The following is a 21,762-nucleotide window of genomic DNA, read 5'->3' on the forward strand; positions in this document are numbered from 1 at the left end:
CGCCATCTGCTGACTGGAGTGGGTAACGCAGTTTGGAAACAATATTTACTACATTCTTGGTATTGGCAAAGAATGTCGAGGTGGATGGGCCTAGCAACGATTGTTCAGACAGCTTGGTGTATCTCTGGTTTGGTAGCTAGCCAGTTTGAGTTGGGGAGCGTCTTCAGCGAAAAGACAAGCAGTTGGAAAGGGAGTAAGTTGTCAGAGCACCTGTAAGCATCAGTTGTCAGAGCACCTTACCGATCACTGCACCTGTACACAGCCCATCTGAAATTAGCCCACCCAACTACCTCATCCCTATATTGTTATTTATTTTGCTCTTTTGCACCCCAGTATCTCTATTTGCACATAATCTCTTGCACATCTAGCATTCCAGTGTTAATACTAATTGTAATTATTTTGCACTATAGCCTATTTATTGCCTTACCTCCATAACTTGCTACATTTGCACACACTGTATATATATTTTCTGTTGTATTTTTTTACTTTATGTTTTTTTTACCCCATATGTAACTCTGGTGTTGTTTTTATCGCACTGCTTTGCTTTATCTTGGCCAGGTCGCAGTTGTAAATGAGAACTTGTTCTCAACTGGCTTACCTGGTTAAATAAAGGTTTTCAAAAAAAGTCCCGATGATAGTGAGGATAACAGCTCCGATGAGGGATCGGAAGACGATGGTAATTCAGGAGAGGAGGACAGCGGATCAGAAGAGGAGAGCAATGAAGAGGTCAAGGCCGAGGATAGAATAGAATAGACGCCGGAAGGGAGAGGAGGGGGAAAATGGAGTCCTTAGAGAAGGCAAGAAACAGATATAGGTTTGGAGAAATGCATTATTATCATTTTGGTGATAATTTTTTTGGTGATTTTAATATTCACATGGAGAAGTCCACAGACCCACTCCAAAAGTCTTTCGGAGCCATTATCGACTCAGTGGGTTTTGTCCAACATGTCTCTGGACCTACTCACTGCCACAGTCATACTCTGGACCTAGTTTTGTCCCATGGAATAAATGTTGTAGATCTTAATGTTTTTCCACAAAATCCTGGACTATCGGACCACCATTTTATTACATTTGCAATCGCAACAAATAATCTGCTCAGACCCCAACCAAGGAGCATCAAAAGTCGTGCTATAAATTCTCAAACAACACAAAAATTCATTGATGCCCTTCCAGACTCCTTCTGCCTACCCAAGGACGTCAGAGGACAAAAATCAGTTAACCACTTAACTGAGGAACTCAATTTAACCTTGCGCAATACCCTAGATGCAGTTGCACCCCTAAAAACGAAAAACATTTGTCATAAGAAACTAGCTCCCTGGTATACAGAAAATACCCGAGCTTTGAAGCAAGCTTCCAGGAAATTGGAACGGAAATGGCGCCACACCAAACTGGAAGTCTTCCGACTAGCTTGGAAAGACAGTACCGTGCAGTACCGAAGAGCCCTCACTGCTGCTCGATCATCCTACTTTTCCAACTTAATTGAGGAAAATAAGAACAATCCAAAATTTCTTTTTGATACTGTTGCAAAGCTAACTAAAAAGCAGCATTCCCCAAGAGAGGATGGCTTTCACTTCAGCAGTGATAAATTCATGAACTTCTTTGAGGAAAAGATCATGACCATTAGAAAGCAAATTACGGACTCCTCTTTGAATCTGCGTATTCCTCCAGGGCTTAGCTGTCCTGGATCTGCACAGCTCTGCGAGGGCCTGGGATCGGGAGAGACACTTAAGTGTTTTAGTACTATATCTCTTGACACAATGATGAAAATAATCATGGCCTCTAAACCTTCAAGCTGCATACTGGATCCTATTCCTACTAAACTGCTGAAGGAGCTGCTTCCTGTGCTTGGCCCTCCTATGTTGAACATAATAAACAGCTCTCTATCCACCGGATGTGTACCAAACTCACTAAAAGTGGCAGGGATAAAGCCACTCTTGAAAAAGCCAAACCTTGACCCGGAAAATATAAAAAACTATCGGCCTATATCGAATCTTCCATTCCTCTCAAAAATTTTAGAAAAAGCTGTTGCGCAGCAACTCACTGCCTTTCTGAAGACAAACAATGTATACGAAATGCTTCAGTCTGGTTTTAGACCCCATCATAGCACTGAGACTGCACTTGTGAAGGTGGTAAATGACCTTTTAATGGCGTCAGACCGAGGCTCTGCATCTGTCCTCGTGCTACTAGACCTTAGTGCTGCCTTTGACACCATCGATCACCACATTCTTTTGGAGAGACTGGAAACCCAAATTGGTCTACACGGACAAGTTCTGGCCTGGTTTAGATCCTACCTGTCGGAAAGATATCAGTTTGTCTCTGTGAATGGTCTGTCCTCCGACAAATCAACTGTACATTTCGGTGTTCCTCAAGGTTCCGTTTTAGGACCACTATTGTTTTCACTATATATTTTACCTCTTGGGGATGTTATTCGAAAACATAATGTTAACTTTCACTGCTATGCGGATGACACACAGCTGTACATTTCAATGAAACATGGTGAAGCCCCAAAATTGCCCTCGCTAGAAGCCTGTGTTTCAGACATAAGGAAGTGGATGGCTGAAAACGTTTTACTTTTAAACTCGGACAAAACACAGATGCTTGTTCTAGGTCCCAAGAAACAAAGAGATCTTCTGTTAAATCTGACAATTCATCTTGATGGTTGTAAAGTCGTCTCAAATAAAACTGTGAAGGACCTAGGCGTTACTCTTGACCCTGATCTCTCTTTTGACGAACATATCAAGACTGTTTCAAGGACAGCTTTTTTCCATCTACGTAACATTGCAAAAATCAGAAATTTTCTGTCCAAAAATGATGCAGAAAAATTAATCCATGCATTTGTTACTTCTAGGTTAGACTACTGCAATGCTCTATTTTCCGGCTACCCGGATAAAGCACTAAATAAACTTCAGTTAGTGCTAAATACGGCTGCTAGAATCCTGACTAGAACCAAGAAATTTGATCATATTACTCCAGTGCTAGCTTCCCTACACTGGCTTCCTGTTAAGGCAAGGGCTGATTTCAAGGTTTTACTGTTAACCTATAAAGCGTTACATGGGCTTGCTCCTACCTATCTTTCCGAGTTGGTCCTGCCGTACATACCAATACGTACGCTACGGTCACAAGACGCAGGCCTCCTAATTGTCCCTAGAATTTCTAAGCAAACAGCGGGAGGCAGGGCTTTCTCCTATAGATCTCCATTTTTATGGAACAGTCTGCCTACCCATGTGAGAGACGCAGACTCGGTCTCAACCTTTAAGTCTTTACTGAAGACCTATCTCTTCAGTAGGTCATATGATTGAGTGTAGTCTGGCCCAGGAGTGTGAAGGTGAACGGAAAGGCTGGAGCAACGAACAGCCCTTGCTGTCTCTGCCGGGCCGGTTCCCCTCTCCACTGGGGTTCTCTGCCTCTAACCCTGTTGCAGGGGCTGAGTCACTGGCTTGCTGGTGCTCTTTCATGCCGTCCCTGGGAGGGGTGCGTCACTTGAGTGGGTTGAGTTACTGACGTGATCTTCCTGTCTGGGTTGGCGCCCCCCCCTTGGTTTGTGCTGTGGTGGAGACCTCTGTGGGCTATACTCGGCCTTGTCTCAGGATTGTAAGTTGGTGGTTGGGGATATCCCTCTAGTGGTGCGGGGGCTGTGCTTTGGCGGAGTGGGTGGGGTTATATCCTTCCTGTTTGGCCCTGTCCGGGGGTTTCTTCGGATGGGGCCACAGTGTCTCCGGACCGCTCCTGTCTCAGCCTCCAGTATTTATGCTGCAGTAGTTTATGTGTCGGGGGGCTGGGGTTAGTTGGTTATACTTGGAGTACTTCTCCTGTCTTATCCAGTGTCCTGTGTGAATTTAAGTATGCTCTCTCTAATTCTCTCGTTCTCTCTTTCTCTCTGAAAACCTGAGCCCTAGGACCATACGTCAGGACTACCGGGCATGATGACACCTTGCTGTCCCCAGTCCGCCTGGCCTTGCTGCTATTCCAGTTTCAACTGTTCTGCCTGCGGCTACGAAACCCCTACCTGTCCCAGACCTGCTGTTTTCAACTCTTTAATGATCGGCTATGAAAAGCCAACTGAGAGACCTGAGCCCTAGGACCATACGTCGGGACTACCGGCCGTGGTGACTCCTTGCTGTCCCCAGTCCGCCTGGCCTTGCTGCTATTCCAGTTTCAACTGTTCTGCCTGCGGTTATGGAACCCCTACCTGTCCCAGACCTGCTGTTTTCAACTCTTAATGATCGGCTATGAAAAGCCAACTGAGATTTATTCCTGATTATTATTTGACCATGCTTGTCACTTATGAACATTTTTGAACATCTTGGCATGGTTCTGTTATAATCTCCACCCGGCACAGCCAGAAGAGGACTGGCCACCCCTCATAGCCTGGTTCCTCTCTAGGTTTCTTCCTAGGTTTTCGCCTTTCTAGGGAGTTTTTCCTAGCCACCGTGCTTCTACACCTGCATTACTAGCTGTTTGGGGTTTTAGGCTGGGTTTCTGTACAGCACTTCGAGATATTAGCTGATGTAAGAAGGGCTATATAAAATAAAATTGATTGATTGATTGATTATCATAAGGAGACGTATACTTGGATGAATGAGGAGGAATGGAGGGAAAAAGAGAGGCAGAGGAGGTCTAAGAGAGAGATGGAGGAAGACTGAGTTTGAGTCAGTTGAAAATGGCAGGAAAAAGGGAGAAGGTTTGTTAAAGAAGAGTGGTAGGAAATGTAAGCAAAGTGAGCTGAAGACAGGAGTAGAAATGGAAGAGAATGAGGGTGATGTATCGGAGGTGGAAGGTATGATGAAGTACTCGGAGCCCGAGGATTACACAGCGGGTCAGAATAAAGATGTGTCTGTGACAGTAGGAGTGAAGTTTGTGGGAAAAATGGATCCTTGCCTTTTGGCTGATCCAATTGTGGTTTCAAGATGGGTGAAAAGAGCGTTGGGTATAGTAGAATCGATGAGGGTAACCAGAAGTGGTCTAGTGATAATTGTTTGAGTTTCTGTTGGGCAGAGGGAGAAAGCGCTCAGAGTTAAACAAATGGGGGAAAGAATTGTGAATTGTTTCGCTCTTAAGAAAAGTGCGCCATTGAGAGGAGTGATTACTGGAGTAGCAGTGAATGTAAAAGTTGACCAATTGAAGGAGATGATTCCCGGTGTGTGTGATGCTCGTCGTTTGGTGCAACGTAAACAGGGTGGCGAGAGTGGGGAAACAGAAAAGTCATTCTCTGTTCTTTTGAGTTTTGAAGTTGAGTCTTTGCCTGAGAAAGTGAGGTTAGGATATATAAGTTATCCAGTGAGAGCATATGTGCCGAATACCTTAAGATGTTACAGGTGTCAAACTTATGGGCATGTGGCAGCAGTGTGTGTAGGAGGGAGATTCCAAGGTGTGGTACAGTGGTCTAAGGCACTGCATCGCAGTGCTAGCTGTGCCACTAGTGATCCTGGTTCGAATCCAGGCTCTGTCGTAGCCGGCCGCGACTGGGAGATCCATGGGGCGGTGCACAATTGGCCCAGCGTCGTCCGGGGTAGGGGAGGGAATGGCCGGCAGGGATGTAGCTCAGTTGGTAGAGCATGGCGTTTGCAACGCCAGGGTAGTGGGTTCGATTCCCACGGGGGGTATGAAAAAATAAATAATAATATATGCACTAACTGTAAGTCGCTCTGGATAAGAGTGTCTGCTAAATGACTAAAATGTAAGTGTTCAGAAGGACATGAGACAAAGGAGTGTGAAGCAGTGGGGGAAGTGGTGGTGTGTGCTAAAATTGACCATACTATTCCCTTAAAGCCACACTCTATAAGATACAAATCATCCTGTAAACAATAGAGCAAATGCATCACATGCAAATAGCACTTGATTATCTGTAGTGATATACACTGAGTATACAAAACATTAAGAATACCTGCTCCGTCCATGACATAGACTGACTAGGTGAATCCAGTTGAAAGCTATGATCCCTTATTGATGTCACTGTTAAATCCACTTCAATCAGTGTAGATGAAGGGGAGGAGACCGGTTCAAAAAGGATGTTTAAGCCTTGAGACAAATGAGACGTGGATTGTGTATGTGGGTAATTCTTCAACTATGGTACTCTTTGAGCTAGACAGTTTCAGAAAATAAAAACATTTCTACAAACAATTTTTTAGTATCAGTTGGTTTCTCAATCTGTCTGGAAACCTTCCCTGAAGTTGGCTGTGATGATTTGTATTTACTAATATATATTTTGCCATTTTTATCTGACAGTCCAAGAAGACGGTCATTTCCATCACATAACAAAACATGTATTTTTAAGAGAAAATAATGAAATATCTTCTGTTATAAATATATTTGACTAAATAGCACACACATATCTGTTCAAATTTGTAATTTATTATTTTTTTCAGAAATGTAACTGTAAAGATTTTACAATGTTTACACTAAAAAACACCTAAAACTAGGTCAATGGAACATTTCATTTTCTTATCATAGCTCAAAATCATATATTTCTCAAAGTGTATACACAAATCTTAGCCCTAACTGCACAATTATCAACACCACTGAATATAGTTGGTTTGATTGTATGTTTTTTATATGTTTTACTTTAAAATATGTGTTGTGGTGGAAATGACATGGCGTGGCGGAAGAGACAGTGTGTGGCGGAAATGACAGATAGGCAACTTCCAATTAAAAACAATTTTTCTACTGCTCTATGTGGTGAACCAGAGCAAATCAATAAGCAACAGCATTTGTGAACAAAAACATATCACCAATATTTTTAAATTAAAAACAATCCAAAAAATGAAAAAACATGAATTTGTGTTAAAAATCAGCAAATCATTTCTTCACTGTTTTCTACATGCTGAACTAGAGCAAACTAGTACAAACTAGAGCAAACCCTTTATGTCATCATTACCTTAACATAACCTTAATATAACCAGTTGAATAACAGATAAAATAGGCAATATATTTTGAAATTGAAAACTTATATGCCTATGCTGAACCAGAGCAAACACTCTGTACTTAAACATTACTGTCATGTGTGTTATATCGTAAATCCATGTACTGTCAAACGTAATCATGTGGAATAACAAGTTGAATCTGACTAAATAGACATTGTATTTGCTAAATACTGTATCTGTCAAACTTGCATATGGGCCAGAGGTTCAGTTATGTTTCATGGTCAAGAACAGAGCATATTTCTTTCCAAACTGTTGGCTCCACCATCACATGCCTCTTTGTTACTGGTTGAGGCTCTGGGACCAGCCTGATCACATCTTCTGGCCGGTACCAAATAACATCGTCTCTCATAGGCCAGAATAACTTGTTTTTGCCAATATGACTCATGGTTCTCACCAGAGCACAACCCTCAGGGTCCACATCCTGTATAATGCCAGGGTAAGGATCCCCATCATACCGTACGTACCACACACCAACTTCCAATCAGTCCCTCATGCAGGTCTATGATGGGTTGAGATGTGCTGTAAGTGTGCTTGAACTTGGTGATCCCAATGCAGTCTCCATGTTCTGTGCTCCCAGTATGTTGACTTTTTTGAGACCAAAACACTGGCAAGGATGGGGATCTGCACAAAAGCAGCTGAGAACTCGCCAAGAAATCTCCTCCGGTCTTGTAGAGACAATCTAAAAGAACAAAGTGCATTTGAATACTGTGGAGATATAAATTGAAAAATGTTAAAAGTGACATACCTGATGTATCTGCATGGTTCCTTTGATGGTCAGCAGGTCATCAGGAAGGAGACTATCCATCTCTTCAATTTCCCCCTCAGTGATGTACATTAACTTGACAGTTGATGGCTGGTTAAGCAGTTGTTCATACAATACTTTTCCAGTTGGAAGGTCAATGCCCTTGGCCACAAGCGAGTCTGCTTGGCGCTTAACAGCCGCACCAATTCCATCAGCTGGGCCCTTCCCATGTCCGGACTCCAGAAAATTCCAGGTCACCTTTTTGAATCCTAGCTCATATGGTACTTTGCTCAGGAAAAAAAAGTTCTTTTTTGACCTATACTGAGTGGTTGGGCCATCACTTATGACATGCAGGGTGGTTGCAGCTGTGTTTTGTTGTTTGAGGTAGGGAAGCACTTTTTTGAGGTGAGCCCAGATTGCAGATGGGTCATGGCGCATTGAGGAACTAATGGTGCAAACAGACACAACACCATTCTTCGTGTGAGCCACACCAGTATGGAGGCTTACCTGCTGGTGGGAATCGCCAAAATGGACCGCTTGGATTTCATTGGAAAATTTGCACATGTAATTTTCTGCGAAGTCAATTTGTAGAACAATACTGTCTTCGTCAATCTTTTCTTTTAGTGCTCTCAAAGACAGATATTGGTGTTTTATGTTGTGAATGTGCTTTCCCATCTTTTTTTTCAGTTGGTCAGAAAAGTCATCCAAAAGTGTCTTCAAAGTCCCATATACTTTTTCCTTCGTTGTGTGGTGAACTTTAATCATTTCTTTGGAGCCGTCTTTTTTCTTTTTTTCTCTGTCCTCCACAGAGCTTCTCCATTCAAACCACCAGGTTTGCTCCCCAGCATCGAAGGCAGAGGTTTGGAGTTCATGGTCTTTACAATCCAGACACTCCCTGTACATGCATTCTTTTGTCACATTTTTGCATGTAACTGAATACATGAGATCGGTGACTTTGGACGTTTTAATGACTTTGTGAAAGAACAGTTTGTTTGCCATGAACTGTATGTTTGAGTGTAGCTTACACAGACATGTGTCTCTGTCTTTGATCGTTGGTTTAACAATCCAAAAGGGTCGCTTTTTGCAAAACTCTGCATAGGAGAGTCTGACTTCGGGATTCTCGTGTCTAAACTTCAGGTGCAGTGTCTGCATAGAATCCACCAGGAAGCGCTTTTGCATTTTATTTTTCATCTTTGTAATTGTCTCTTTCTTTCCAGTAGTGGCCCTACTGTTATCGTCGCGTTCTAAAAACTTTGTTATCTTTTCCTTCACTTCTTGGCTGACTCTGTTTCGTTGTGTTTTGCGGGTGTATTTGAGTTTGTCGGCCCTTGTCATGTTTGTCCTGATTAGTTTTGTAGAGAATCCAAACTCCTTCTTGGCCATGGTGACCAGGCGGTATTTTTTTAAGATCTTGCCAGCCACAAGTTTGGAGATCAGTTGCCGAGCTTTACGATTGTCAACATTCTGATACTTTTTTCTTATTTCTGACATAATGGTGTTATGGAATAGGAGTGTCTTCTTTAATTGCTTGCTTTCTTGCTGCATCTGTTGCTTTGTTTTCATTTTAGGTGACTCTAGGATCCCCAGGTTCTTCTTCAGTCGATTACTTCTTTTTTTGTATTTTTCAACTTTTCTGAGGGCATCCTCAAGCTTTTGTTTAATGTCATTAAGATCTCTGTACACCTTTTTTCTCCCTCTTTTCCTCTGTGGAGTTCTCTCTGGTGTAGGCTCACACAGCTGAGGTGTTTCAGGGATGTCTTCTGCATTAACACTCATGTTGTCTGGTGATGGTGGTGGTGTTGTATGTGCCATGAAACTATTCACTGCTGAGACCATTTTCCATTTCCTACGTCTGTTTCGTTGAGAAATTCGCCACTGTCTTCTCATTTTTCGTTGTTCTCTTTTCGGCATTTCTGTCACAGATTTAACAACACCTTGTTGCTTTTTCTTCAGGTATCTTTCTCTGTCCTTCTTGAGGGACTCTGTATATTTAAGTGGATCTGATTTTATTCTTTCTCTGTATGATCTTGACCTCTGTGCTGTGGTATTGCTTGCCATCTTAAAGAAAGAGCCAAGACATCATGTCAAACCTACTTATCTATTGTTCTCTTATTTACCAACAATATTGTAATATTGTTAAAACTGTTTTTGAATTTAGTATCAGTATTATAGCCCAAATAATTTGCTGTTTAGCACGAACAATGTCATTTCCACCACAACCTGTCTTTACCACCACAATGAACACCGTGGTGGAAATGACTGTGGTGGAAATGACATTTCCCCACTTTCCCTCTAAAATCTCATGCTATCTCTTCTCCTCCTCTCACAGTTCCACTCAGCCCTGTTGTTTTCCTGCAGTCCACCAGCCGCACAGACAACCTCTTCAGACCCAGCAGTAAGGTGCTACTGGGAGAGGTACGACACGGGGACTCTGGGAGGGCGGAAGGGCTAGCGTTGTCCTGGTAACCATATAGAGGGGACACAGACACATATCATTATGGATGCTGATGTCACTGTTGTCATAAAGTGCTTTACAGAAACCCAGCCCAGACCCCGACAGACCAAGCTGTATGCTAGACCAGACCAAGCTGTACCATCTGGTGTTCTGATCTGGAGAGACTCTTCTCTGCCTCGTCAGCATCAGGATGTTGTTGAGGCTCCCCAGAGGATCCATGATAGTCATGTCTCTCTCCTGTGTGAACGAGAACATCAAACAGATTGTAAACTTATGATCTATTACAATCATAGAGTCTTAAAATAGGCATTAATATATCTAAGCAGGGCCTAAAATGGCCACGTTCAACATGATTTTATAAAATATTGTTTGTGATGCAAATGTAAAAGGGTCGTTCTCTAAATGGGTGCCCTTTGATGGTAGAAGAGAAGAAAGGAGCAGATTTTACTAATCAAAGTAAGTGCTGCAGACATTCAGTAATCTTGCTCTGATTTGTCATCCTGAGGTCCCAGAGATAAAATGTAGCATAGTTTTGTTTGATAAAATCCAATTTTATATCCTAATACGATCCATGTTGTATACAGCGTTTTGCATGAATTCCAACTCTTTCAACTTGCAACAAAACAATTTTATTAAATCTAATTGGCAAAACGTTGTTTAACCCGGTCAAGTTCGGTTTCTGTGCAATCCTCAGACACTCTAGAAGGCAACCAAACATGTTTCAGCATTCTACATTACGTATTTGCTACACAACATGTCAATTAGCCCATGAAGGTCAGCCATCATTACTCACCAATGAGACGAGCAGTGTTCACTTGATTGACAGTGTCTTGGTCCAATGACCTCCTATCGTTTTGAAACCTAGCCAGATAGCCAATGAGCTGGGCTTTCCAGCAGTATGTGAACACCCTTTGCACGACAAACAGCCATCAATCTAGAGCTGTGCGCAGCAGTGTTCATTCTCTGGTGAAAGGAAACAGGAAGCACTAGTTTACGTTATGCAGCGGTTCATTATCTGGTGAAAGGAAACAGGAAGCACGGTAGTTTACGTTACGCAGAGGTTCGTTCTATTCTTCAAACTTTTCTCAAAACTGAAAAAGTAAAACATGGCTACTAAGAGTGGAAAAGCTAAATCGAAGTCCAAGTATACAAATGTTGACGAATTTTGTTTGCAGAAATTGACTGGGAGAGTGACACAGAACGAATGGATGAGGACTCTGAGGGAGCACAGTTTAGATTCCAGCGGGAGAGTGACACAGAACGAATGGATGAGGACTCGTTGAGTGAGCACAGTTTTGACTGGGAGAGTGACACAGAACAAATAGATGAGGACTCTGTAAGTGAGCACAGTTTTGATTCCAGCGCAGAAGAAACGTTTTTGGAAGGAAAAGATCCACGTTTAGATCAGTAAGTAAAATACGTTTTTGCTTCTCATGCTAATGCAGTTGTTTAAATGGTTGCATATTCATTTGAGATATTTTTATTAGATTTTTACATATATACAGGTAAAAGTCAGTAAATTAGAATATTTTGAAAAACTTGATTTATTTCAGTAATTGCATTCAAAAGGTGTAACTTGTACATTATATTTATTCATTGCACACAGACTGATGCATTCAAATGTTTATTTCATTTAATTTTGATGATTTGAAGTGGCAACAAATGAAAATCCAAAATTCCGTGTGTCACAAAATTAGAATATTACTTAAGGCTAATACAAAAAAGGGATTTTTTAGAAATGTTGGCCAACTGAAAAGTATGAAAATGAAAAATATGAGCATGTACAATACTCAATACTTGGTTGGAGCTCCTTTTGCCTCAATTACTGCATTAATGCGGCGTGGCATGGAGTCGATGAGTTTCTGGCACTGCTCAGGTGTTATGAGAGCCCAGGTTGCTCTGATAGTGGCCTTCAACTCTTCTGCGTTGTTGGGTCTGGCATTCTGCATCTTCCTTTTCACAATACCCCACAGATTTTCTATGGGGCTAAGGTCAGGGGAGTTAGCTGGCCAATTTAGAACAGAAATACCATGGTCCGTAAACCAGGCACGGGTAGATTTTGCGCTGTGTGCAGGCGCCAAGTCCTGTTGGAACCTGAAATCTCCATCTCCATAGAGCAGGTCAGCAGCAGGAAGCATGAAGTGCTCTAAAACTTGCTGGTAGACGGCTGCGTTGACCCTTGATCTCAGGAAACAGAGTGGACCGACACCAGCAGATGACATGGCACCCCAAACCATCACTGATGGTGGAAACTTTACACTAGACTTCAGGCAACGTGGATCCTGTGCCTCTCCTGTCTTCCTCCAGACTCTGGGACCTCGATTTCCAAAGGAAATGCAAAATTTGCTTTCGTCAGAAAACATGACTTTAGACCACTCAGCAGCAGTCCAGCTCTTTTTTTCCTTAGCCCAGGTGAGACGCTTTTCGCGCTGTTTCTTGGTCAACAGTGGCTTGACACGAGGTATGCGGCAGTTGAAACCCATGTCTTTCAAGCGTCTCTTGGTGGTGGATCTTGAAGCCCTGACTCCAGCAGCTGTCCACTCCTTGTGAATCTCCCCCACATTTTTGAATGGTTTTTTTTTCACAATCTTGACTAGGGCGCGGTGATCCCTATCGCTTGTACACTTTTTCTGACCACAGTTTTTCCTTCCCTTTGCCTCTCTATTAATGTGTTTGGACACAGAGCTCTGAGAACAGCCAGCCTCTTCTGCAATAACCTTTTGTGTCTTTCCCTCCTTGTGCAATGTGTCGATGGTCGCCTTTTGGACAGCTGTCAAATCTGAAGTCTTCCCCATGTTTGTGTAGGCTTCAGAACTGGACTGAGAGACCATTTAAAGCCCTTTGCAGGTGTTTTGAGTTAATCAGCTGATTATTTTGTGGCACCAGGTGTCTTCAAAATGTAACCCTTACACAATATTCTAATTTTGTGACACACGGAATTTTGGATTTTCATTTGTTGCCACTTCAAATCATCAAAATTAAATGAAATAAACATTTGAATGCATCAGTCTGTGTGCAATGAATAAATATAATGTACAAGTTACACCTTTTGAATGCAATTACTGAAATAAATCAAGTTTTTCAAAATATTCTAATTTACTGACTTTTACCTGTATATATATACACACACACAGTGGGGGGGGAAAAGTATTTGATCCCGTGCTGATTTTGTACGTTTGCCCACTGACCAAGACATGATCAGTCTATAATTTTAATGGTAAGTTTATTTGAACAGTGAGAGACAGAATAACAACAAAAAAATACAGAAAAGCGCTTGTCAAAAATGTTATAAATTGATTTGCATTTTAATAAGGGAAATAAGTATTTGACCCCCTCTCAATCAGATAGATTTCTGGCTCCCAGGTGTCTTTTATACAGGTAACGAGCTGAGATTAGGAGCACACTCTTAAAGGGAGATTGTAGACCTACACAAGTTGGTGCGATTATTCGCAAATGGAAGAAACACAAAATAACTGTCAATCTCCCTCGGCCTGGGGCTCCATGCAAGATCTCACCTCGTGGAGTTGCAATGATCATGAGAACGGTGAGGAATCAGCCCAGAACTACACGGGAGGATCTTGTCAATGATCTCAAGGCAGCTGGGACCATAGTCACCAAGAAAACAATTGTTAACACACTACGCCGTGAAGGACTGAAATCCTGCAGCGCCCGCAAGGTCCTCCTGCTCAAGAAAGCACATATACAGGCCCGTCTGAAGTTTGCCAATGAACATCTGAATGATTCAGAAGAGAACTGGGTGAAAGTGTTGTGGTCAGATGAGACCAAAATCGAGCTCTTTGGCATCAACTCAACTCGCCGTGTTTGGAGGAGGAGGAATGCTGCCTATGACCCCAAGAACACCATCCCCACCGTCAAACATGGAGGTGGAAACATTATGCTTTGGGGGTGTTTTTCTGCTAAGGGGACAGGACAACTTCACTGCATCAAAGGGACAATGGACAGGGCCATGTACCGTCAAATCTTGGGTGAGAACTTCCTTCCCTCAGCCAGGGCATTTAAAATGGGTCGTGGATGGGTATTCCAGCATGACAATGACCCAAAACACACGGCCAAGGCAACAAAGGAGTGGCTCAAGAAGAAGCACATTAAGGTCCTGGAGTGGCCTAGCCAGTCTCCAGACCTTAATCCCATAGAAAATCTGTGGAGGGAGCTGAAGGTTCGAGTTGCCAAATGTCAGCCTCGAAACCTTAATGACTTGGAGAAGATCTGCAAAGAGGAGTGGGACAAAATCCCTCCTGAGATGTGTGCAAACCTGGTGGCCAACTACAAGAAACGTCTGACCTCTGCGATTGCCAACAAGGGTTTTGCCACCAAGTACTAAGTCATGTTTTGCAGAGGGGTCAAATACTTTTTTCCCTCATTAAAATGCAAATAAATTTATAACATTTTTGACATGCGTTTTTCTGGATTTTTGTTGTTGTTATTCTGTCTCTCACTGTTCAAATAAACCTACCATTAAAATTATACACTGATCATGTCTTTGTCAGTGGGCAAACATACAAAATCAGCAGGGGATCAAATACTTTTTTCCCTCACTGTATATGCAGTACCAGTCAAAAATTTGGACACACCAACTCATTCAAGGGTTTTTCTTTATTTTTACTATTTTCTACATTGTATAATAATAGTGAAGACATCAAAACTATGAAATAACACATGGAATCATGTAATAACCAAAAAAGTGTTAAACAAATCAAAATATATTTTAGCCACCCTTTGCCTTGATGACAGCTTTGCACACTCTTGGCATTCTCTCAACCAGCTTCACCTGGAATGCTTTTCCAACAGTCTTGAAGGAGTTCCCACATATGTTGAGCACTTGTTGGCTGCTTTTCCTTCACTCTGTGGTCAAATTATCCCAAACCATCTCAATTGGGTTGAGGTGGAGTGATTGTGGAAAGTGATGGCGTGACTGATGCAGCACTCCATCACTTTCCTTATTGGTCAAATAGCCCACACAGACTGGAGGTGTGTTGGGTCATTGTCCTGTTGAAAAACAAATTTTTGTCCCACTAATTCCAAACCAAATGAGATGGCGTATCGCTGCAGAATGCGATGGTAGCCATGCTTGTTAAGTGTGCCTTGAATTCTAAATAAATCACAGACAGTTTCACCAGCAAAGCACATTCACACCACCTCCTCCATGCTTCAAGGTGGGAACCACCCATGCAGCGATCATCCGTTCTCCTACTCTGTTTCACAAAGACACAGCGGTTGGAACTAAAAATCTCACATTTGGACTCATCAGACCAAAGGACAGATTTCCACCGGTCTAATGTCCATTGCTCGTGTTTCTTGGCCCAAGCAAGTCCAAATCAAATCAAATTTTATTGGCCACATGCGCCGAATACAACAGGTGCAGACATTACAGTGAAATGCTTACTTACAGCCCTTAACCAACAGTGCATTTATTTTTAATAAAAAAAGTAAAGTAAAACAACAACAAAAAAAGTGTTGAGAAAAAAAGAGCAGAAGTAAAATAAAATAACAGTAGGGAGGCTATATATACAGGGGGGTACCGGTGCAGAGTCAATGTGCGGGGGCACCGGCTAGTTGAAGTAATATGTACATGTGGGTAGAGTTAAAGTGACTGCATAAATAATTAACAGAGTAGCAGCAGCGTAAAAAGATGGGGTGGGGGGGGGTCTCTTCTGCTTATTGGTGTCCTTTAGTAGTGGTTTCTTTGCAGCAATTCGACCATGAAGGCCTGATTCACACAGCCTCCTCTGAACAGTTGATGTTGAGATGTGTGTGTTACTTGAACTCTGTGAAGCATTTATTTGGGCTGCAATTTCTGAGGCTGGTGACTCTAATGAAATTATCCTCTGCAGCAGAGGTAACTATTTATTTCCTGTGGTGGGCCTCATTAGAGCCAGCTTCATCATAGCTCTTGATGTTTTTTGCGATTGACTGACCTTCATGTCTTTAAAGTAATAATGGACTGTCGTTTCTCTTTGCTTATTTGAGCTGTTCTTGCCATAATATGGACTTGGTCTTTTACCAAATAGGGCTATCTTCTGTATACCCCCCTACCTTGTCACCACACAACTGATTGGCTCAAACGCATTAAGAAGGAAAGAAATTCCACAAATTAACTTTTAACAAGGCACACCTGTTAATTGAAATGCATTCCAGGTGACTACCTTACGAAGCTGGTTGAGAGAATGCCAAGAGTGTGCAAAGCTGTCATCAATGCAAATGGTGGCTATTTGAAGAATCTGTTTAAAAGTTTTTGGGTCACTACATGATTCCATGTGTTATTTCATAGTTTTGATGTCTTCGCTATTATTCTAAAATGTAAAAATGAAGAAAAAGCCTTGAATGAGTAGGTGTCCAAACTTTTGACTGGTATTGTGTGTGTGTATATATGTATGTGTATATATGTGTGTGTGTGTGTGTATATGTGTGTGTATATGTGTGTATATATATATATAAATATATATATATATATTTATTTAGATTTTAGTCATTTAGCAGACGCTCTTATCCAGAGCGACTTACATTTAGTGAGTGCATACATTTAATACAGTACTAAGATCGAATCCTACTACGCTCTGATGCTCATCGGATGTGGCAGGGCTTGCAAACTATCATGTATTAGATTTAGATATATGTATAAGTATGTGTATGTATGTATGTATGTATGTGTGTGTATGTATGTATACATATGTATGTATGTATGTGTATACATATGTATACGGATACGTATGTATGTGTATACGTATGTATGTTTATATATGTATATATTTATGTGTATATATTTATGTATGTGTATGTGTGTGTGTATATATATATATATATATATTACACACACACACACACACAGTTGAAGTCGGAAGTTTACATACACTTAGGTTGGAGTCATTAAATTATTTTTCAACCACTCCACAAATTTCTTATTAACAAACTATAGTTTTGGCAAGTCGGTTAGGACATCTACTTTGTGCCTGACACAAGTAATTTTTCCAACAATTGTTTACAAACAGATTATTTCACTTATAATTCACTGTGTCACAATTCCAGTGGGTCAGAAGTTTACATACACTAAGTTAACTGTGCCTTTTAAACAGCTTGGAAAATTACAGAAAACGATGTCATGGCTTTAGAAGCTTCTGATAGGCTAATTGACATCATTTGAGCCAATTGGAGGTGTACCTGTGGATATATTTCAAGGCCTACCTTCAAACTCAGTGCCTCTTTGCTTGACATCATGGGAAATCAAAAGAAATCAGCCAAGACATCAGAAAAAAAATGGTAGACCTCCACAAGTCTGGTTCATCCTTGGGAGCAATTTCCAAATGCCTGAAGGTACCACGTTCATCTGCACAAACAATAGTACGCAAATATAAACACCATGGGATCACGCAGCCGTCATACTGCTCAGGAAGGAGACGCGTTCTGTCTCCTAGAGACGAACGTACATTGATGCGAAAAGTGCAACTCAATCCCAGAACAACAGCAAAGGACCTTGTGAAGATGCTGGAGGAAACAAGTACAAAAGTATCTATATCCACAGTAAAACAAGTCCTATATCGACATAACCTGAAAGGCCGCTCAGCAAGGAAGAAGCCACTGCTCCAAAACCGCCATAAAAATGCCAGACTACGGTTTGCAACTGCACATGGGGACAAAGGTCGTACTTTTTGGAGAAATGTCCTCTGGTCTGATGAAACAAAAATAGAACTGTTTGGCCATAATGACCATTGTTATGTTTGGAGGAAAAAGGGGATAGCTTGCAAACCGAAGAACACCATCCCAACCGTGAAGCACGGGGGTGGCAGCATCATGCTGTGGGGGTGCTTTGCTGCAGGAGGGACTGGTGCACTTCACAAAATAGATGGCACCATGAGGAAGGAAAATTGTGTGGATATATTGAAGCAACATCTCAAGACATCAGTCAGGAAGTTAAAGCTTGGTCGCAAATTGATCTTCCAAATGGACAATGACCCCAAGCATACTTCCAAAGTTATGGCTTAAGGACAACAAAGTCAAGGTATTGGATTGGCCATCACAAAGCCCTGACCTCAATCCTATAGAAAATATGTGGGCAGAACTGAAAAGGCGTGTGCGAGCAAGGAGGCCTACAAACCTGACTCAGTTACTCCAGCTCTGTCAGGAGGAATGGGCCAAAATTCACCCAATTTATTGTGGGAAGCTTGTGGAAGGCTACCTGAAACGTTTGACCCAAGTTAAACAATTTAAAGGCAATGCTACCAAATACTAATTGAGTGTATGTAAACTTCTGACCCACTGGGAATGTGATGAAAGAAATAAAAGCTGAAATAAATAATTCTCTCTACTACTTTTCGGACATTTCACATTCTTAAAATAAGTGGTGATCCTAACTGACCTAAGACAGGGCATTTTTACTAGGATTAAATGTCAGGAATTGTGAAAAACTGAGTTTAAATGTATTTGGCTAAGGTGTATGTAAACTTCCGACTTCAACTGTGTATATATGTGTGTGTGTGTGTGTGTGTGTGTATATATATATGTGTATATAGACCTGAGGCATACAATGTATTAGCATAGCCTATGTGTATCTTCTGTTGGCTATGACATTCTGTGGTTTTTGAGCGTCTTATTGCCTATTGGTCCACATATTTTGTTAAATTGATTGTGTTACCCATCTTCTATATGATATATGTTTATAGATATGTGTTGTGTATTTGATGTATTGATGCAGGGCTCATCCGTAAAAGTATTAATACAGAGCTCACCCCCTACTAAAATAAAGGTTAAATAAAATAAGTAATTGTAAACTTGAAATCTAACTGAATTTTTTTTTAATCCTCAATAGTTGGAGAGACTCTGACTCAGATGACCTCTGGGAGCCAACTCCAAAGAGACCACTTTCAAGTCCTCCATCCCCCACTCATTCAAACGTAGGAACTGAATCCTCCAGTCTGACCCCTGCTGCTGTCTCTGGCTCCACACCCACCACCGCCCGGCCATCTACAGGTGTGAAAAGGCCAGCCCAGAAGCAGATGAGGGCCAGTGCACCAGCTGCAACTACCACAGAGGGAGAGGAACGTTGGCACACTGTGCTAGAGGATGACGTGGAGCCACTTCCACCAACATTTCGACCTAAAAGGCAGCCAGGACCTCAGCTGGACATGACTGGGAAGTACAGCCCCCTTCATCTTTTCCAGATGTTTTTCTCCTTGTCCGTTCTTGATTCGCTGGTGTCTAACACCAACACGTATGGGGCTAAGAAGCAAGCAGGGAAGAAAGAGGCATGGAAGCCCATTTCCATCCAAGACCTCTACTGTTACATCTCACTGGTCATTTACATGGGGCTTGTGAAGTTGAAAAACGTGAAGGACTACTGGAGAAGCTCAAGACTCCACCAACTGCCTTTCCCCACCTCTGTCATGTCTTGTACCAGGTTTCTGACTATCTGGCGGGCGCTTCATATCAGTGACCCACAAGCTGACGACGACAATGAGAAGAAGAGGGGCACAGCGAGCTTTGACAGGCTCTGCAAAATCAAACCTCTTTACTCCAGCATTGTTGAGGCCTGCAAGACCCATTTTCACCCCGCCCAGAACCTGTCCATAGATGAGAGGATGGTAGCCTCAAAGGATATAATTAACCTCAAACAACATATGCGAAACAAGCCAACAAAATGTGCTTACAAACTGTTTGTTTTGGCCGATTCTGTGTGTGCCTACACTTGGAATTGTTTTGTTTACGAGGGGAAATCCGTCTCGGCCACCGGTAAGGGACTTAGTTATGATTCCGTTATGGAATTATTGGATTTTCCACTGCTGGGGACAGGCTACAAACTGTTTGTGGACAACTTTTACACAAGCCCTACCCTGTTTACAGACCTGAGGAAACTGAATGTATGGTCTTGTGGCGCCATTGGTCCCAACAGAGTGGGTTTTCCCAAAACAAAAGTAAACGACATGCCTAAGAGGGCTGGTAGGGGTGCCATGCGATGGATTCGTAAAGATGACCTGCTCTTTGTAAAGTGGATGGATACCAGAGAGGTGGTCATGTGCTCCAGTATCCACAAATCGTACAGTGGCGATCACGTCAGCAGGCGCGTGAAGGACGCTAATGGGGCATGGATCAAGAAAAATGTCCCCGTTCCAGCTGCTGTAAAGGATTACAACAAGAGCATGGGAGGTGTGGACCTGTCAGACACGCTGATAGGCTACAACAACGTTCTACACAAGAAAATGAAATGGTACAAGACATTGTTCTATCACTTCATCGACATTGCTGTGGTGAATGCATTCATCCTCCAGAAGGAAATGGCTAAGAGCTGCGGACAGACCCCCATAACACAGCTGGCCTTCAGAGAGCTGCTCGTCCAGGAGCTTGCTGACTACGGCACAAAGTCCACCGCGGCGGCACCTTCTGTCCCCTCTGCTCCTGCCACCGGTGGTGTTCACCTGCCGAAATACAGAAGTGCAGACCTGAATGTGCCTCAGGGCCAAAAGAGCACAGCGGGGAGGCGTCGTTGTATTCTGTGCCACAGGAAATCTCCCATCACCTGCACAACTTGTGCCGTTACCCTCTGCTTCACAGCGGAAAGAGACTGCTATGGGACTTGGCATCAGGAGCTCAGTCTTGTGTAGAGGACTGTGGGTAGTTCTTCGTACTCTAAATTGTAAATAGTGTGTAAATAGTTTTTTTTTCTTTCTCTCCACTGTGTGTGTGGTTTGTGTTGTGTTCAGTGTTGTGCTGCTAACTTGGCCCTTATCTTAAATAGTTCCCTTCTGTGTTGGGAGGCTTTGGATCAGGGGTTCTCGTCTCCTGTTAGTTCCTTTTACGTAGGGAAGCTAATGATGCATCATGTATGACATTCCTGGGAGTGTGTGAACTTTTTAAATGTTTTATTACCATAGCATTTTTGTTATGTTCTCTATAGTTATGTACTTGAAAATTGACCAATTCGGCCACTTGGGTACATTTGCTAAATATCATGTAGCTGTCCATGCTAAATATCATGTAGCTCTCCATGCTAAATATCATGTAGCTCTCCATGCTAAATATCATGTACCTCTCCATGCTAAATATCATGTAGCTCTCCATGCTAAATATCATGTAGCTCTCTCATTCATGAATGAATCTGTCTGAATCTTTGCACACACAGTTGCCCTGTTGTGGACAACATCTAAATGACCCCCAGCTTCCTGTCTCAATGTATGGCCTTTCTTTTGCATTTGAAAGATTACGCAATAAAAATAGAAAATGCATGTTTTTTTTTTGTTTTTTTTCTTTTACCAGATGTGTTATATTCTCCTACATGAATTTCACATCTCCACAAACTTTAAAAGTGTTTCCTTTAAAATAGTATCAAGAATATGCATATCCTTGCTTTAGGTCCTGAGTTACAGGCAGTTAGATTTGGGTCATTTTAGGCGGAAATTGAGATGAAGGGTCCTACCCAGAAGATGTTTTAACCTGACCCAACCATTCTCCTCCCTGTCCTGCTGGCTTTCACAGATTATGCCGTTGCTCTCCTGAAGTTGCCCGGTAATAGGCTAAACGAGGAGTCTGCAACCTTTCTCATGTGGAATGCATATTTATCTTACCATTTCTACAGATCTGCGTGCCAGTTATGGTTTTCATATGCACATTTTCGTGGAACATTTTCATTTCATTTATAA

The sequence above is a fragment of the Coregonus lavaretus genome, assembly GCF_964263955.1.
Source record: "Coregonus lavaretus genome assembly, contig: HAP1_SCAFFOLD_47, whole genome shotgun sequence".
In the NCBI taxonomy this organism is placed as follows: domain Eukaryota; kingdom Metazoa; phylum Chordata; class Actinopteri; order Salmoniformes; family Salmonidae; genus Coregonus; species Coregonus lavaretus.